Genomic DNA, 15,645 nt, shown 5'->3' with positions numbered 1-15,645 from the left:
TCAGGGCACAGACTAGACACCCCTGAGACAGCAGCCACAGCAACACAGGATACTAGGTACTCAGAGAGAGCAGCCTCAGGATACAGTATACTAAATACTCCGGGGAGGGAAGCATCACCAGCACAGGATACTAGATTCCCCAGAGAGAGGAGCATCAGCAAAACAGGATATTAGGTACCCCAGAGGGAGCAGCATCAGCAACACAGGACACTAGATACACTAGAGAGAGCTGTTTCAGCAACACAGGATATTAGGCACCCCAGAAAGAGCAGCATCAGCAACACAGGATGCTAGTTATCCCAGAGAGAGAGTAGCATCAGCAACACAGGATATTAGATACCCCACAGAGAGCATCAGCAACACAGGATACTAGGTACCCCAGAGAGAGGAGCATCAGCAACACAGGATACTAGATACCACAGAGAGAGCAGCATCAGTAACTCATGATACTAGATACCCCAGATAGAGTAGCCTCAGCAACACAGAGTATGAGATACAGGATACTAGGTACCCCAGAGAGAGTAGCAAAACATGATACTAGATACCCCAGAGAAAGCGGCCTCAGGGCACAGGATACTAAATAGCCCAGAGAGAGAAGCATCAGCAACACAGGATACTAGGTACCCCAGAGAGTATCAGAAGAAGGATGAAAGTCAGAGCCACCATAACAGTAGTACAATTCCTGATACCTTTTGCATTTGTTCTAAGGATTCCCTGCCTTTTTGCATTTTTGTCAGGTTGTGGGGCCACTTCTACTTGTTCCTTAGGGCCACCCTTTGGCAGATTGAACCTGACATTCTTACACATAGCACTCCAACCACTACTTTTTAACCTGCTGCCTTTTATTTCAGAGACTGGAGAGAAGTCACAAAGTTCCGACTGGACCAGCCATATGAAAGATTTAGCAGCCCTTCACCTCCCGCATTTGCATCTAAATAGTGACAACTATAATGCAGTGTGGGATGATGGGCTTCCCAGTCTCTCAAAGGAGAGAAACACCAACCCCATCTGATTGGCTCACTTCTTCAACTTGCAAAGATGCACTGACATAGACTGGCAGTGGACAGCTGCACCTCTGCCTGGCTTTGTGAACATAAGCTGGAGCTGCCCTGCAGTCCCCTGTAATCTTTGTGGATATCGCCCTCAATGGACCTGTGTGGTCCCTGCAGCTGGTGCTGAGTGCTGCCACCTTCCTCGTAGATGTGAACAAGCTTGACCCCCTGCGGAGGCTCTTACCTGCCATGGTCCTGCTGACCTTGCCTTCTTGGAATAGTGTGTTTAGAAAAGCAACACTGCTTGTAACCACGTGGGCATAAATAATTCTACCTACGTGTATTGTTTATATTTCTTAGCACATGGGCGTTGACCACTACTCACCTACAAGCTATGAATTTACTCTTTTTCCAACAATAAAGACACATGTATGCTACAATCTATGGGGCATATTTAAGAAAAATGGCGTTGCACTGTGTGCAGCGGCACTTTTCTTGCACCCCTTAGCACCCCCCTAACACCACCATGTGTGTGCCATATTTAAAATATGGCGCACCATGGCGGTAGTTAGGGGAATAGCATCAGAATTTTTTATGCTAGTTCAGCGCTTTACAGAGTTAGCGTCAAAAATCCTGACGCTAACTGTGTAAAGCACCCAGAGGCCCTTTGTAACTAATGGAAGCCTCCTTTTAACACCTCCTCTGAGCAGGTGTACAAAGTGCCGAAAAAATGGTTTGTTTAAGGAAATCTCTTAGATATCCTTGCACCATTGTTTTGGACCCCCTAATGGGAGAACGCCCCCTTTGTATACATCATGCTTGGCGCAGGCATAATTTAGCGCAAAGTGTTACAAAGTGGCACAGTACATGCACCGCACCACTTTGTAAATATGGCGCTGCGTTTTAGGCCTTCTAAAGTGGCGTCGGACTGGCGCTAGGGGCTCCTAAATTTGCCCATATGAATTTCTCTTTTCAAGATTAACTGTGGCTTCCTACTCTCTTTGATATGAATACCAATGAACATTGCAACAAACTAGTTATGCACCCACCAACGCAAGCTGAGGCATGATGACAAATCCTGCTTCACATAGTTTGACTTTGGTAAGTTGTGAAGTCAGTGCCCATCACCTTAGCAATGCCTCCTGAACAAGCTAGTTCTGGACCCACAGATAATACAAACCTATGCTATGTACCAGGGCTTTTTCTATGTACACTGCTTTCCACATCTATATTTCTGATTCTACACAGTGTCTATTCTTCCAAGGCCATTATTAAGATGCAGACATTGATCATCCATGTCACAGTGGAACTGAAGTCCCCTGGGATTTGTGGTGTGTGAAGAAACACTTTGTTATCGGTTTCATCTTGGACCCACTTCTCACCATGACCAAACAAGTCAACGCCGTAGCATCCTCCTGCTTCCTCACCCTCCGCATGCTCCGAAAGATCTTCCGCTGGATTCCCGCCGACACCAGAAAGACCGTGACCCACGCCCTCGTCACGAGCCACCTGGACTACGGCAACACACTATACGCAGGAACCACCGCCAAACTCCAGAAACGTCAGCAACGAATTCAAAATGCCTCCGCCTGCCTCATCCTCAACATACCCCGCAACAGCCACATCTCCGCCCACCTGAGACACCTGCACTGGCTTCCTGTCAACAAAAGGATCACCTTCCGACTCCTCACCCACGCACACAAAGCCCTCCACAACAAGGGACCCAAACTCCTCAACCGCCGCCTCAGCTTCTACACTCCCACCCGTCCTCTTCGCTCCGCCAACCTCGCTCTCGCCGCCGTCCCTCGCATCCGCCACACCACGGCGGGTGGGAGGTCCTTCTCCTACCTGGCGGCCAAGACATGGAACTCCCTCCCCACCATCCTCAGGACCACCCAGGACCACTCCGCTTTCCGGAGACTACTCAAGACCTGGCTCTTCGAGCAGCAGTAAACCCTTCCCCCTAGCGCCTTGAGACCCGCACGGGTGAGTAGCGCGCTTTATAAATATTTATATATTTTTTTTTTATTTATAACAAGAGTTTCTTGTAAAGAGGATTGAATGAGTGAATGTCCAGGATCACAAACTGGTGCCTGCTAGACCCATGACCCACAAACATTAATAATACTGTAATATTCAAACTTCATTGTAAAGAACAGATGGCAACCACAGTAGACTACAAGACAAAGATCGCTGACTGCCCCAGGTGAGACAGGGGCCACAAGAGGATAATGTACACATGGGTGTGACCTAGGAGCAGGCCTGGTCTTTACCCATCTCTAGGTGCAATCTGGATGTAGCTGGTTTCTGTTGTGCGGCTCACAAACCGGATGCAGGTCAATGCTGTAAACTCTGAAATAGCATCAGTGATCTTAGCAGCATCACTTTCACCTGTAGAAGAATGGATAGTTCATAAGAAGACAGAAATGAGAGCATGTAGAACAAGCCATGTAAGTTCTTCTCTCAGGTACAACCTCCACCACTGACCACAGAAGACACTCACTGTAATCACTGAGAGTGTAGTGTACTTTCACGGTCCCATCACTGGATTTGGGCCAAAAGCAGCTGTTGTCCTTACACATCATGGCACTGCGGCCAGGATTCCCTGCAATGTCTCCGGCATACAGGAGCTGTGTGCTGTCTGGAATAAGAGCAGATGCACTGAGTAAGGGAATTAAAGCTCCTATTGTTATGTCTAGCATAAGGAAAGAGATACAGGGCATGTGAATGAAGGAAACTTCAACCTTCAGGAGATCAAGTCATCTGTCCATTAACAAATCTACAATAAAAATAACACACATTGCCTTCCAGGAGTGTAACTAACATTAGTACAGCAAGTAGAGTATCATCAGAGCCCTGGGCCTGAGGTGTGCACTATGTTGCAATTATTGCTATCTCTCAACAGAAAACCAGAGTAGGGAGCACATCTCCTTTGGTTACATTAGGGCCCATTATGTTACATTAGGGTCCATCACATGCTTGCTATGTCAGTAGTGCCTTTGTATGGGTGGCACTTATTTTATTCAACAGACTCATGCAGACCAAGGGAAGAAGTGGTTTGTCGGCATGGATGAGGGTCATAGTTCTGAGGGCCACCATGAGCTGTTCCACAGGGGGATGTTGTTGTCAAAGATTAGTACTTCCATTTTGTCTATTTTGAGTTTCAGCCAGTTGTTTTTCATCCAGTGGTCAAACCTTGTCATACAACTGTGGAAGTTGGCTATCGTGGTGGTAGGGTTTGCTGACAGTGAGAGGATGAGCTGGGTTTTGCCTGCGTAGGAAATTGTGCTTAAGGGGTTCATGCAGGGGAACTGAGTGGGGCTGAGAGACGAGCCTCGAGAAATGCCACAGATGATGTTCTTGGATTCCGAGGTGAACAATGGTAGGTGGATTCTGGGTTTTTCTGGTGAGGAACAAGGCGATCCACTTGAGGGTGTCTCCTTGGATCCAGATGTGATGTAGTCTTTTGATCTTTTGTGGTGGGATACAGTGTTGAAAGCTGGCAAGAGGTAGAGGTGGAACAGGGCTGCCATTTTTTCCCAATCGAGTATGGGTTCTGATGTCATCAGTGGCAGCAATTAGGGCAGTTTAGGTGTTGCGGCTGGTGCGAAATCTGGTTTAGAAGGCATCCAGAAGATGGTTGTTCTCCAGGTGTGCAGTGTGTTGCCGGTTGATGTTTTTTTTAGGACTTTGGCAGGGAAGGGGAGCAGAGAGATTGGACAATAGGTTTGGGGTTCGCTCGGTCAGCAGACTATTTCTTGAGAAGGGGTTTGACTTCTGTCCCTGAAGTACAAGGCATTTGTGCCCACTTTCTGCACCCCTGGGTACTATGGTATTAAAGAAGGAGCCGCAGACATCTGTAATACTGATACCACTGGCACACTAGTAGTGCCAACCCTTATCTTTAGAAGGTGTTCCCTCAATTACATAGGGGCATAGCCCCATGCAAATGAGGGCCTCCCTTTGCCTCTGTGCCTGCCCTATATTACGGATGCGGGCCAAGAAGCAAACATGCCCTTAGGAGGAACACTGACAATGCAACACAAAGGCAATGTCAATGTCCCCCTTGTGGGCAGCCATCTGGAGAGAGTAAAGGGGTCCCATGGACACCCATGACATCCCCCTGCTGGATGGTATACTTACTCACTGCACTCACCTGCAAGGGGATCTCTAACCTCTCTTTAAAATGAAGATGGGTTGCTGCCTGCATAGAGAAGCAGTTGCTCTGTATTTTATTGCAAGTGCAGCATGAGTTTGCGGATGCCCTGGGGGTAGCACCATAAAAGTAAAAGAGCGCACTGTCTGTGTTTGTGTCTTGTGCACCTGCTTAAAGGTACAATGTGGTTCAAATACAGACAGTGTGCCCTATATGTATTACGGGCTAAGGATAAGAGATGGCTGCTGCTGGGGTGCAAGTAGTTCTAATATTATGTACTGCTTGGCCCCTCTGAGCAAATGTAACTGGTACTGATTTGTGCAAATACTGATTTAAAAGAATAGAGAGGAGTAGGGTCCAGTTCATAGAAGAACACTTCCAACACAGTAACGTACAAGTTGGATGGGGAGAGGAGTGTTTTGTTATACAAAAGATATATCAATGTTTAAGAATTGTTATTCTTGCCTAGACAGTAGTTCAATAGCTCATCAAAAAAGCTGATGGCCTACAGTAACAGCCAATCATGCTGTAGCATAAACATTCTACCCTTGGGGACGCCACACTTTAAAGGAAGGCAGACACTATGTCAGTCACTTTCTTGAATAGACATGACAATGAAACTACTGCTTCCTTTGCCCCTCTCGTGGTCTAAGAGTTCACCTCCTTTACCAGAGTTATTAAAGTTGATTCTATGTGATCTGAGTACAGCTGACTGCTCTATAAACTCCACAACTATTCTTCCGGAACCTCTCACTAGTCACCACTTAATGTTACACTTGATATTTGTTTTGTTTCCTGCTAGGGTCTTGCCCTGTTTCTATTGACACTCATTTATTTCATGAAACACTTTTTAATCTAAACCCTATGCATGGGAACTCAACAGGAAGGCGAAGCGTTTGATGAATTTTTGACAAGTTTACGCAGTTTATCAATTCACTGTAATTTTGGACCCATCACTGATGAGATGATCAGGGATCAGGTCATTGTACATGTGAGGAGCAAAAGGATTCAGGAACAATTATGGGTGATGGGGAATCCAAAATTACAGGAAGTAATAAATACGGCCAAAGCACTGGAACAATCGGAAAAATGGATGAGGACAGTACAAAATGCTGAAAAAAGTAACTCAACGAACGGGGATATAGTCGGGGCTGTTGGAAATAATACTGGCTATAATAGATTCACATTGAAGGGTACTACAGGAAAGAAGAGAGATGATAGGAGTAAGAAAACAGATAGAATGTCATGTGAGAGGGAAAAGGGGGTAGTCCTTTCTATTAAAAATAATGTCATCAACAAAACTGTAAAAGTTGTGAAACAACCGAGGTGTACAATAGTTGTTGAAGGTCAAGAACCGGAACTCATGGCGGATTCTGGTTCTCCTTGGACGATCATCACATATGATTATTTTGCAGAAAAGTTTAAGTCACTGTGGGATGCATCAAACTTAGCCTCCTCTGACATAGTGGCTGAGGTGTTTGACGGTACAACAATCAATATTCCTGGATATGTGGAGACTTCTGCGTGTTTTAAAGGGTGTACTGCTGTGATCAAGATCTATGTTGCAGAGAAAGGCGTTAATGTCCTGGGATGGAGGGATCAAGCCGAGTTGGGTATAATTCTGAACCCCAGGGCAATTGAACCAGTGATGTTGGTGGGGGGGGAATCTAATTGGATTACATCCAAATTTCCTAGGCAAATTAAAAAATTACAGCCATAGAATTAAGCTCAAAGAGAATGCCAAACCAGTTGTGCAGAAATTAAGAAATGTTCCCATTGGTATACACGAGGAGTTGAGAAATAGTTTGGAAGAATTGGTGAAGGAGGGTGTCATTGAGGAAGTGGAGTCATCTGAATGGGTTTCTCCCATTGTTTTGGCTCATAAACCAGATAAATCGTTGAGGTTATGTGTTGACCCGAGGGCTTTGAATGCTAATATCATAGTTAATTGCCATCCCCTACCAAAATGTAATGAAGTTGTTAGCATGCTTGAAGGAGCGAAGATATTCTCTACGTTGGATCTGAGGTCAGCCTCTCACCAGATTGAACTCACAGAAGACTCTCGTCATCTCACTGCATTCATCACGCTTCAGGGTCTATATCAATTTAAACGTATGCTGTTTGGATTAGCATCAGCTGCATCTGTGTTCCAGAGGGCAATGTTTATAATGTTTAAAGAAATTGATAGGTTTGTTAAGTGTTTCCAGGATGATGTCTTAATTTATTCTAAAAACGAACAGGAACACAGAGACCATCTGGAAAAAGTGTGCGAGGTATTCAATAGGAATGGACTAACTCTGAAGCTTAAAAAATTAAAAAATTTTGCAGAGTCTGTCCAGTATTTGGGGCACACCATCTCAGGGGACGGGGTTGTGCCAAAAAGTTCTCTGGTTAAAGCAATAGTGGATGCACCTATGCCTGACAATTGTGAAAAGCTTTTATCCTTTGCAGGGTTACGTGAATACTACAGCAAATTTATTGAGAATTTTGCGACTAAAATGGAACCTTTAAGAGAGTTAACCCGTAAAAATGTGGAGTTTGAGTGGTCGGATAGGCAAGAACGTGCATTTGAGACTATAAAAAAGGAAATTGTGTGTGCATCTACCCTCAGACCTTTCAATATGAAAGCTCTGTGTATCGTGACAGTGGATGCCAGTATGTATGGTATTGGAGGTGTTTTGTCACAAAAATTTGGAAAAGGTGAATGGAATGTTACATTTGCTTCTCGCACTTTGAATGATGCGGAGAGGCGGTATGCAGTTATCGAGAAGGAGTTGGTTGCATGTGTTTGGGCAATAGAGCATTTTCGCAACTACATATGGGGCTCACGGTTTGTACTTCGTACTGATCACAAGCCGCTTGTGGGCATTTTATCCCCTGGTGGTGGCTGGAATGCAACTGCTCAGATTGCAAGATTGGTATCGAGACTGCAGGAATATTCTTTTGACGTTGAGTATGTGCCTGGTAAAAGCAATTCAGTGGCAGATTGTTTGTCGCATCTACCTCAAGCAGCCCCTGTTAAGCCAGATAGAGGTGAGACAGGAGATTTGGATATTGTTTCGGTAGTGTCTGAATTCATTGCTAAAGAGTTTAAATCTGTGGAGGAGAAGGAATGGTTTGAAAAAGATCAAGAGGACTCTGTGTCACAACAAGTCAAAGGTTATGTGAAATTGGGTTGGCCAAGGAAGGAAAAGATATTAGAAGAGGTGGCTCCTTTCTTTAAGATAAGAGAGGAGTTGGAAATTGAGAAGGATCTTTTATTTAAGAAGGGGAAATGTATTCCACCTATGGGCATGCAATCGGTGAATTTAAGTTTGGCCCATCTTGGTCACCCAGGAATGTCGTCCATGAAACAATTGATACGTACCTCTTTTTGGTGGCCTGGTATGGATAAAATGGCAGAGAGGACGGTTAGGGAGTATAGTGTATGTATTAACGCTGAAAAAATGCTGAAGACCGTGCCTGCACCTTTGCGTCCTGTACCATGGCCAGATTCCCCACGACAAAAATTAGGATTGGATATTTCTGGTCCATTCTCGTTTCTACCTCATGAAGCAAGGTTTGCCTTGGTGCTTGTTGATTACCATTCCAAGTGGCCAGAAGTAAAGTTAGTTCCGCAAGTGACCTTGAGTGTGGTCATTGAATTCCTTAAGGAAGTATTTGCAAAGGAAGGGTATCCTGAGATTCTTGTAACTGATAATGGGGTTCAACTGGTTTTGAAAGAGATGCAAAGTTTCCTTAAATACTGCAACATCAAACATGTGACCACCTCTTTGTATGAACCACAAGAGAATGGTCAGGTGGAGAGGTTTAATCGCGTACTTAAAGAATTTATTAGTTGGGCATGGAGTTTTGGAGGAGCTTGGAAGGAGAAGGTAAGGGAGAAGTTGTGGTATTACCGTATTACCCCACATAGCACCACAGGGGTCAGTCCATTTAGATTGTTAAGAGGTAGAGATCCTGTGTCTAAGCTTTGTCCCTGGTGGTTCAAAAAGATATGTGGTAAAGGTAATTGTGTGCTTGATAATGAGAGAGTTAAAGATTACGTGATGTCAAAACAGGAAAAGAGCAAGGAATCATATGATAGGAAGTGGAAGGTGAGAGAGCCTACATGAATTGTAGGTGATTGGGTCAGGGTAAGAAAGCCAGGTTTTATAAGAAAAGACATGCCTAAGTTTGGAAGAGCCATGAAGGTTGTAAAGGTGTTCAATAAGAAGGCGGTTACACAGGATGGCAGAGTTTGGAATGTTAACAGACTAGCAAGGTGTCCTCCTGGAAAAGGTGGTAAGTTGGATCTTACGGTTCGGGGTCCATTGTGAGTGGGAGGTTTGTAGAACCCGTTGATGCGGATGCGATTGATGGTGGTGCTAGCGGTGTGATTGATGAAGAAGAATGTTTCGTTGAGACTGATAGTTCTGTGTACAATAGAGATTGGGAGAGCAATGATAGCAATGGAAGGAGTGGTATGGATGAAGGTGTTTAAGGTGATTCTATTGCATCAAGAGTGAAGTTTGATGGGCGTATTAGACAGAGATCTTCACGGTTAGTTGATTATGTGTAGTTATTTATGCCATTCCTCTTTGTTCTTGGTATATATCTTTATATTTATTAATTTCTCTTTATGTGGTTACTCCATTTGTTATTTTGTCAAGGGGGTAAATGTGTTGTATTCTGTTGTTATGTTCCTTGGCGGTCACTTTACGGAATGTATAAATGGAATGTAAATACGTGGGGATTGGGAATGGAATGTGAGGGTGGAATGGGCTGGCGACTTTTACGTTGGACGCTGTAGAAACAAGATGCTTTTGGCTGCACGGAAAAAAATCTATAAAATCTACCTCGTTCCTGCGTCCTGCATATTACAGAAACCCAACAGAGTTCAAAGGAAGACAGTAGTATCAGGGTATCCGTCGAGCTTGAGACAGATATTGCCTTCTGCACAAAGTGGGATCTGGGGTCCAGCTGATTTAAAATTGGGAGGTTTTCCAGATGCAGGGATCCAGGAGTAAGAAGAATCAAAAATGGAAGTTGCAGTGGGCGGTTGTCAGTGGTGAGAGTGTGAAGAGTCAGTAATATGAGCTTGCATGTGTGATTGAGTCATGTAGGTGTAGGGGCACAGACGTTAACAGACCTGAAGGACACTTAGAAAGTATATGGTGACCATCAGGGAGGCAGTCGTGGTGGTGCCAGCAACCGCTCCAAGGAGATTAAAGGAGTTTAGATTGGGGAGGCTGTGGCCTGATTAGGAAATTTGAAGGGGGAAATAACAGCCTAATAAAGTACATCAGCACTAGAGAGTTGATGAAGTTTTTAAATGCATCGCATGCGAAGCCAGACGCTTTATTGCTGTTCCACTATCTGAGTGTGTTTGCAGCACTCTACGTGTGTGTACATGTGTTAGGAATCACAGTGCATGTATGTGTTTTCCAAGGTTCATTTAGAGCTGGCACCATGTGCAGGTATCTCCCACCCTGGCTCCCAGAATGTCCTGTTTTGTTCTTACCCTCGTTCTCTCTGCTGATGATCTCAAAAACATCCAAGCTCTTGCCTTCAGGTCGGTGTTCTGCATCGGGAAGTTAAGGCACATTTCCATTCCACATCAGTACTGAACCTGTTGGCCACATACACATTTCACACACACTAATGAGAGAATATCATGTTACTTACCATGATGTGCCTTTGGCTTGTCAAAGAAAACCTGCAGAAGGAAAGGTTTTAAATGTTTCATTACTAGGATGTGTTCCAATTATTTCTTTGATGTATTAGAAACAAATCTTGCAAACATCAAACAACTTATTTGAATGATCAGATGGTGGCATCAGGTCTGTCTGCCAACTACACAAAGCATATACATTGTTAATGTACCTCTACTATCTACGCACTACACCAAGAATGTACCCATGTGTGCACAGTTTACACAGGTCATGGAAGGCATAAATGCACCAGAACAATCTACACATTGTACATAGAGAGTAAGTACACCAGCACCATCTGCACACTAGGAGAAAGGCGTTGACATTTATACACACAGTGCAGGACATGTAACTGCACTTGTGCCACATAAAATATACAAGGACTGGTGTAAATGAGATCATTTTAACCCTGTATAGTTTCATTTCGTCCCTTTCAGGACACACAAGGTGAGTACAAGTGTGCTGCTCTCCTGACCAGAATTCAATCAGGGCCACACTTGGGGAGCTAGATGTGCTGCGGGTCTAAATAATACAGGTATCAGACCTCACACCTGACCAAGGGCACACATAGTTAAACACAAATCAGAGTACTTATGTGTTGAAGGTCTCCCTAAACAGTTACTGCCCTCACCAGTACAAGTGCACAGTGTGGCTCTATTGAGAGGCTTTACCTGCACACAGACCTACATACCATTGTGAATGAGTCTCTCACCTGTGCAGCTGCACCCAGACTGAATTCCACAAGAGTCTTTACATGCTGCAGATCTCTATATCACTGTTACTGCTTCTCCTACATCTACAGGTGCACTCAGATTGATTTATAGATGTGCACATCTATAAATCACTGTTACTGCTCTGTCCAAATGAAGAGGTGCACGTGGGGTGAGGCACGACAGTACCTTTAGCTGTGCACATCTATAAAGCACTGTCACTCTCTGTCCACATGTACAGGTGCACCCAGGGTGCCGATGACAGATTTTACCTGTTCACATCGATAAATCACTGTTACTGCTAATCCCAAGTGCACAGGTGCACTAGGGGTGCGGCTTGGGAGGGACTTTACTCGTGCACATCTATAAATCACTGTTACTGCTCCTCCCTCATGTACAGGGGTACTAGGGGTGAGGTAAAAGAGGACTTTACCTGTGCACATCTATAAATCACTGTTTCTGCTGCTCTTAAATGTACAGGTGCACTAGGGGTGAGGCACGACAGAGGCTTTACTTGTGCATATCTATAAAGCAATGTTTCTGCTCCTCTCACATGTACAGGTGCACTCAGGGTGAAGCACGGCAGGGGCTTTACCTGTGCACATCTACAGATCACTGTTACTGCTCCTCCCACATGTACAGGTGCACTCTGAGTGAGGAACGACAGAGGCCTTACCTGTGCACATTTATAAATCACTGTTACTGCTCCTCCCACATGTAAAGGTGCACTCAGGGTGAGGCACAGCAGGGGCTTTACCTGTGCACATCTATAGATCACTGTTACTGCTTCGTCCACATGTGAAGGTGCAGGTGGGGTAGGGCATGACAGAGCCTTTACCTGTGCACATCTATACGTCACTGTCACTGCTCCTCCCACATGTACAGGTGTACTCTGAGTGAGGCACGACCGAGGCCTTACCTGTGCACATCTATAAATCACTGTTACTGCTCCTCTCACATGTACAGGTGCACTCTGAGAGAGGCATGACAGAGGCCTTACCTGTGCACATCTATAAATAACTGTTACTGCTCCTCTCACATGTACAGGTGCACTCTGAGTGAGGCACGACAGAGGCCTTACCTGTGCACATCTATAAATCACTGTTACTGCTCCTCTCACATGTACAGGTGCACTCTGAGTGAGGCACGACAGAGGCCTTACCTGTGCACATCTATAAATCACTGTTACTGCTCCTCTCACATGTACAGGTGCACTCTGAGTGAGGCACGACAGAGGCCTTACCTGTGCACATCTATAAATCACTGTTACTGCTCCTCCCACATGTACAGGTGCACTCTGAGTGAGGCACGACAGAGGGCTTACCTGTGCACATCTATAAATAACTGCTACTGCTCCTCTCACATGTACAAGTGCCCTCTGAGTGAGGCACACAGAGGTCTTACCTGTGCACATCTACAAATCACTGCTACTGCTCCTCTCACATGTACAGGTGCACTCTGAGTGAGGCACGACAGAGGCCTTACCTGTGCACATCTAAAAATCACTGTTACTGCTCCTTTCACTTGTACAGGTGCACTCTGAGTGAGGCATGACATAAGCCTTACCTGTGCACATCTATAAATAACTGCTACTGCTCCTCTCACATGTACAGGTGCACTCTGAGTGAGGCACCACAGAGGCCTTACCTGTGCACATCTATACGTCACTGTTACTGCTCCTCCCACATGTACAGGTGCACTCTGAGTGAAGCACGACAGAGGCCTTACCTGTGCACATATATAAATCACTGTTACTGCTCCTCACATGTACAGGTGCACTCTGAGTGAAGCACGACAGAGGCATCACCTGTGCACATCTATAGATCACTGTTACTGCTCCTCGCACATGTACAGGTGCACTCTGAGTGAGACACGACACTGGCCTCACCTGTGCACATCTATAGATCACTGTTACTGCTCCTCCCACATGTACAGGTGCACTCTGAGTGAGGCGCGGCTGAGGGGCTTTACCTGTGCACATCTAAAAATCACTGTTACTGTTCCTTTCACATGTACAGGTGCACTCTGAGTGAGGCACGACAGAAGCCTCACCTGTGCACATCTAAAAATCACTGTTACTGTTCCTTTCACATGTACAGGTGCACTCTGAGTGAGGCACGACAGAAGCCTTACCTGTGCACATCTATAAATAACTGCTACTGCTCCTCTCACATGTACAGGTGCACTCTGAGTGAAGCACGACAGAGGCATCACCTGTGCACATCTATAGATCACTGTTACTGCTCCTCTCACATGTACAGGTGCACTCTGAGTGAAGCACGACAGAGGCATCACCTGTGCACATCTATAGATCAATGTTACTGCTCCTCGCACATGTACAGGTGCACTCTGAGTGAGGCACAACAGAGGCCTCACCTGTGGACATCTATAAATCACTGTTACTGCCCCTCTCACATGTACACGTGCACTCTGAGTGAGACCCGACACTGGCCTCACCTGTGCACATCTATAGATCACTTTTACTGCTCCTCCCACATGTACAGGTGCACTCTGAGCGAGGCGCGGCTGAGGGGCTTTACCTGTGCACATTTATAGGTCACTGTTACTGTTACTGTTCCTCTCACATGTACAGGTTCACTCACGATGCAGCACAACAAAGGTTTCACCTGTGCACATCACTGTTAATGCAGTTTTTGCCTCTACAAGTCCACTTACAATGAGACACAGCTGTGATTCTGTACCTGCACACAGGTCCAACTCTTTTTGTGAGTCCGTTCTCTGACCTGTACAGGTGCACTCACAGTGATACTCTCCTGAGATGCTTTACCTGTGTACCTGTCTATAGAACACTGCACTGCAGTGTTCACCTCTTCAGGGGCACTCTCCCTAGACACTCCAAGGTGTTTATATGCTGCAAGTCTCTATAATTTTATAACCCCATCTTTTGCCCTGTACATGTGCACTCACAGTGTTACTTCCCCTCTCCCTTATACAGGTGCACTCACAGAGATACACACCTGGGACAGGTACTTGCACTCAGATCAGTATAGCTCTGTGACTTCCCCTCTCCCCTATGCGGGTGCACTCGCAGAGATACACACCTGGGACAGGTACTTACAAACAGATCAATATAACTCTGTCTTTCCCTCTTTGGTATACAGATACACTCACAGAGATATACACCTGGGAAATGTAGTTACAAATAGATCAATTTAGCTCTGTTCTCTCCCTCTCCCATGTACAGGTGCACTCCAGGGAGCCTGCACTTACACCTGGGTGAATATACCTGGGCATGCGCACAGCTCTTTATCACCCTGCTGAAAGTGGTCTCACCTGCACAGGTGAGCTCCAGCAGGTGCTCAGCAGACACACTGCGGCCAGGACCCACATTCTTCTGTCCATCCTCGGGTTCTGGGCAGTGCTCAAGTCACCAGCGGACAATGTTTCTTCCTTCAGGTCGATGCTCTGTTGACCCCAGACCGAACCCTTATATACCTTAGAGAGGATGAACATCCTCCAATCAGCTCTCAGGACGAAGGATGACGCGAGCTTCTGCAAGGTGTGTCTGTGCAGGAAGGGATGCCCGGGGCCTCTTCTAAGGTAGTGAACCCCAAGATAATATGCAGCGTTTTAGTGTGGAAAATGTTTTTTGCTACAGACCCTAAACCGTGAAAAGAGATTAGATTATGACACACAGACGCTGCTTATTCTTACTGCAAGGAGGTTGAGTCTGTGATTGGATACAGGCGCCCGTCCCAGTGTTTGGCTCCTCGACCAACACCCAGAGTCCTCGAGGCACTACATGGCGAGGAGCGGAGAAAATCGCCTATGAAGCGAGAAGAGCTCGGGCTGTCGTCCATCAGAGGAATATATTGCATTTATTGAAACAAACTGCAATTTAAGTTTACAGTTCTGCAGATAGATATAAATTGAGCAAACAGAGTTGGGTGGGGGTTGATGAATGGATGGATGGACGGAAAGGTTTATAGGGCTGCGTGGGTAGGTGAGTAGGGTGTGTGGATGGACGGATGGACAAAGGAAGGAAGGACAAAGGGAGATGAATAGGTTGTATGGATGGATGGAGGCTGGATAAAAGGACGGACGGATGGATGGATGAAAGGACGGACGGATGG

At 45.7% G+C, this 15,645-nt stretch overlaps 1 pseudogene; it reads right to left on the bottom strand.

Moving 5' to 3' along the window:
• LOC138283733 (embryonic protein UVS.2-like) overlaps window positions 1–14,969 on the bottom strand; it is a 42,232-nt pseudogene extending 27,263 nt beyond the window's left edge.
• Window positions 14,970–15,645: the final 676 nt, after the last annotated feature.

The sequence above is a fragment of the Pleurodeles waltl genome, chromosome 3_1 (genome assembly GCF_031143425.1).
Source record: "Pleurodeles waltl isolate 20211129_DDA chromosome 3_1, aPleWal1.hap1.20221129, whole genome shotgun sequence".
In the NCBI taxonomy this organism is placed as follows: Eukaryota; Metazoa; Chordata; class Amphibia; order Caudata; family Salamandridae; genus Pleurodeles; species Pleurodeles waltl.
Note: the sequence above shows the minus strand (reverse complement) of the source record. Positions and strands in the feature narration are given on the sequence as shown.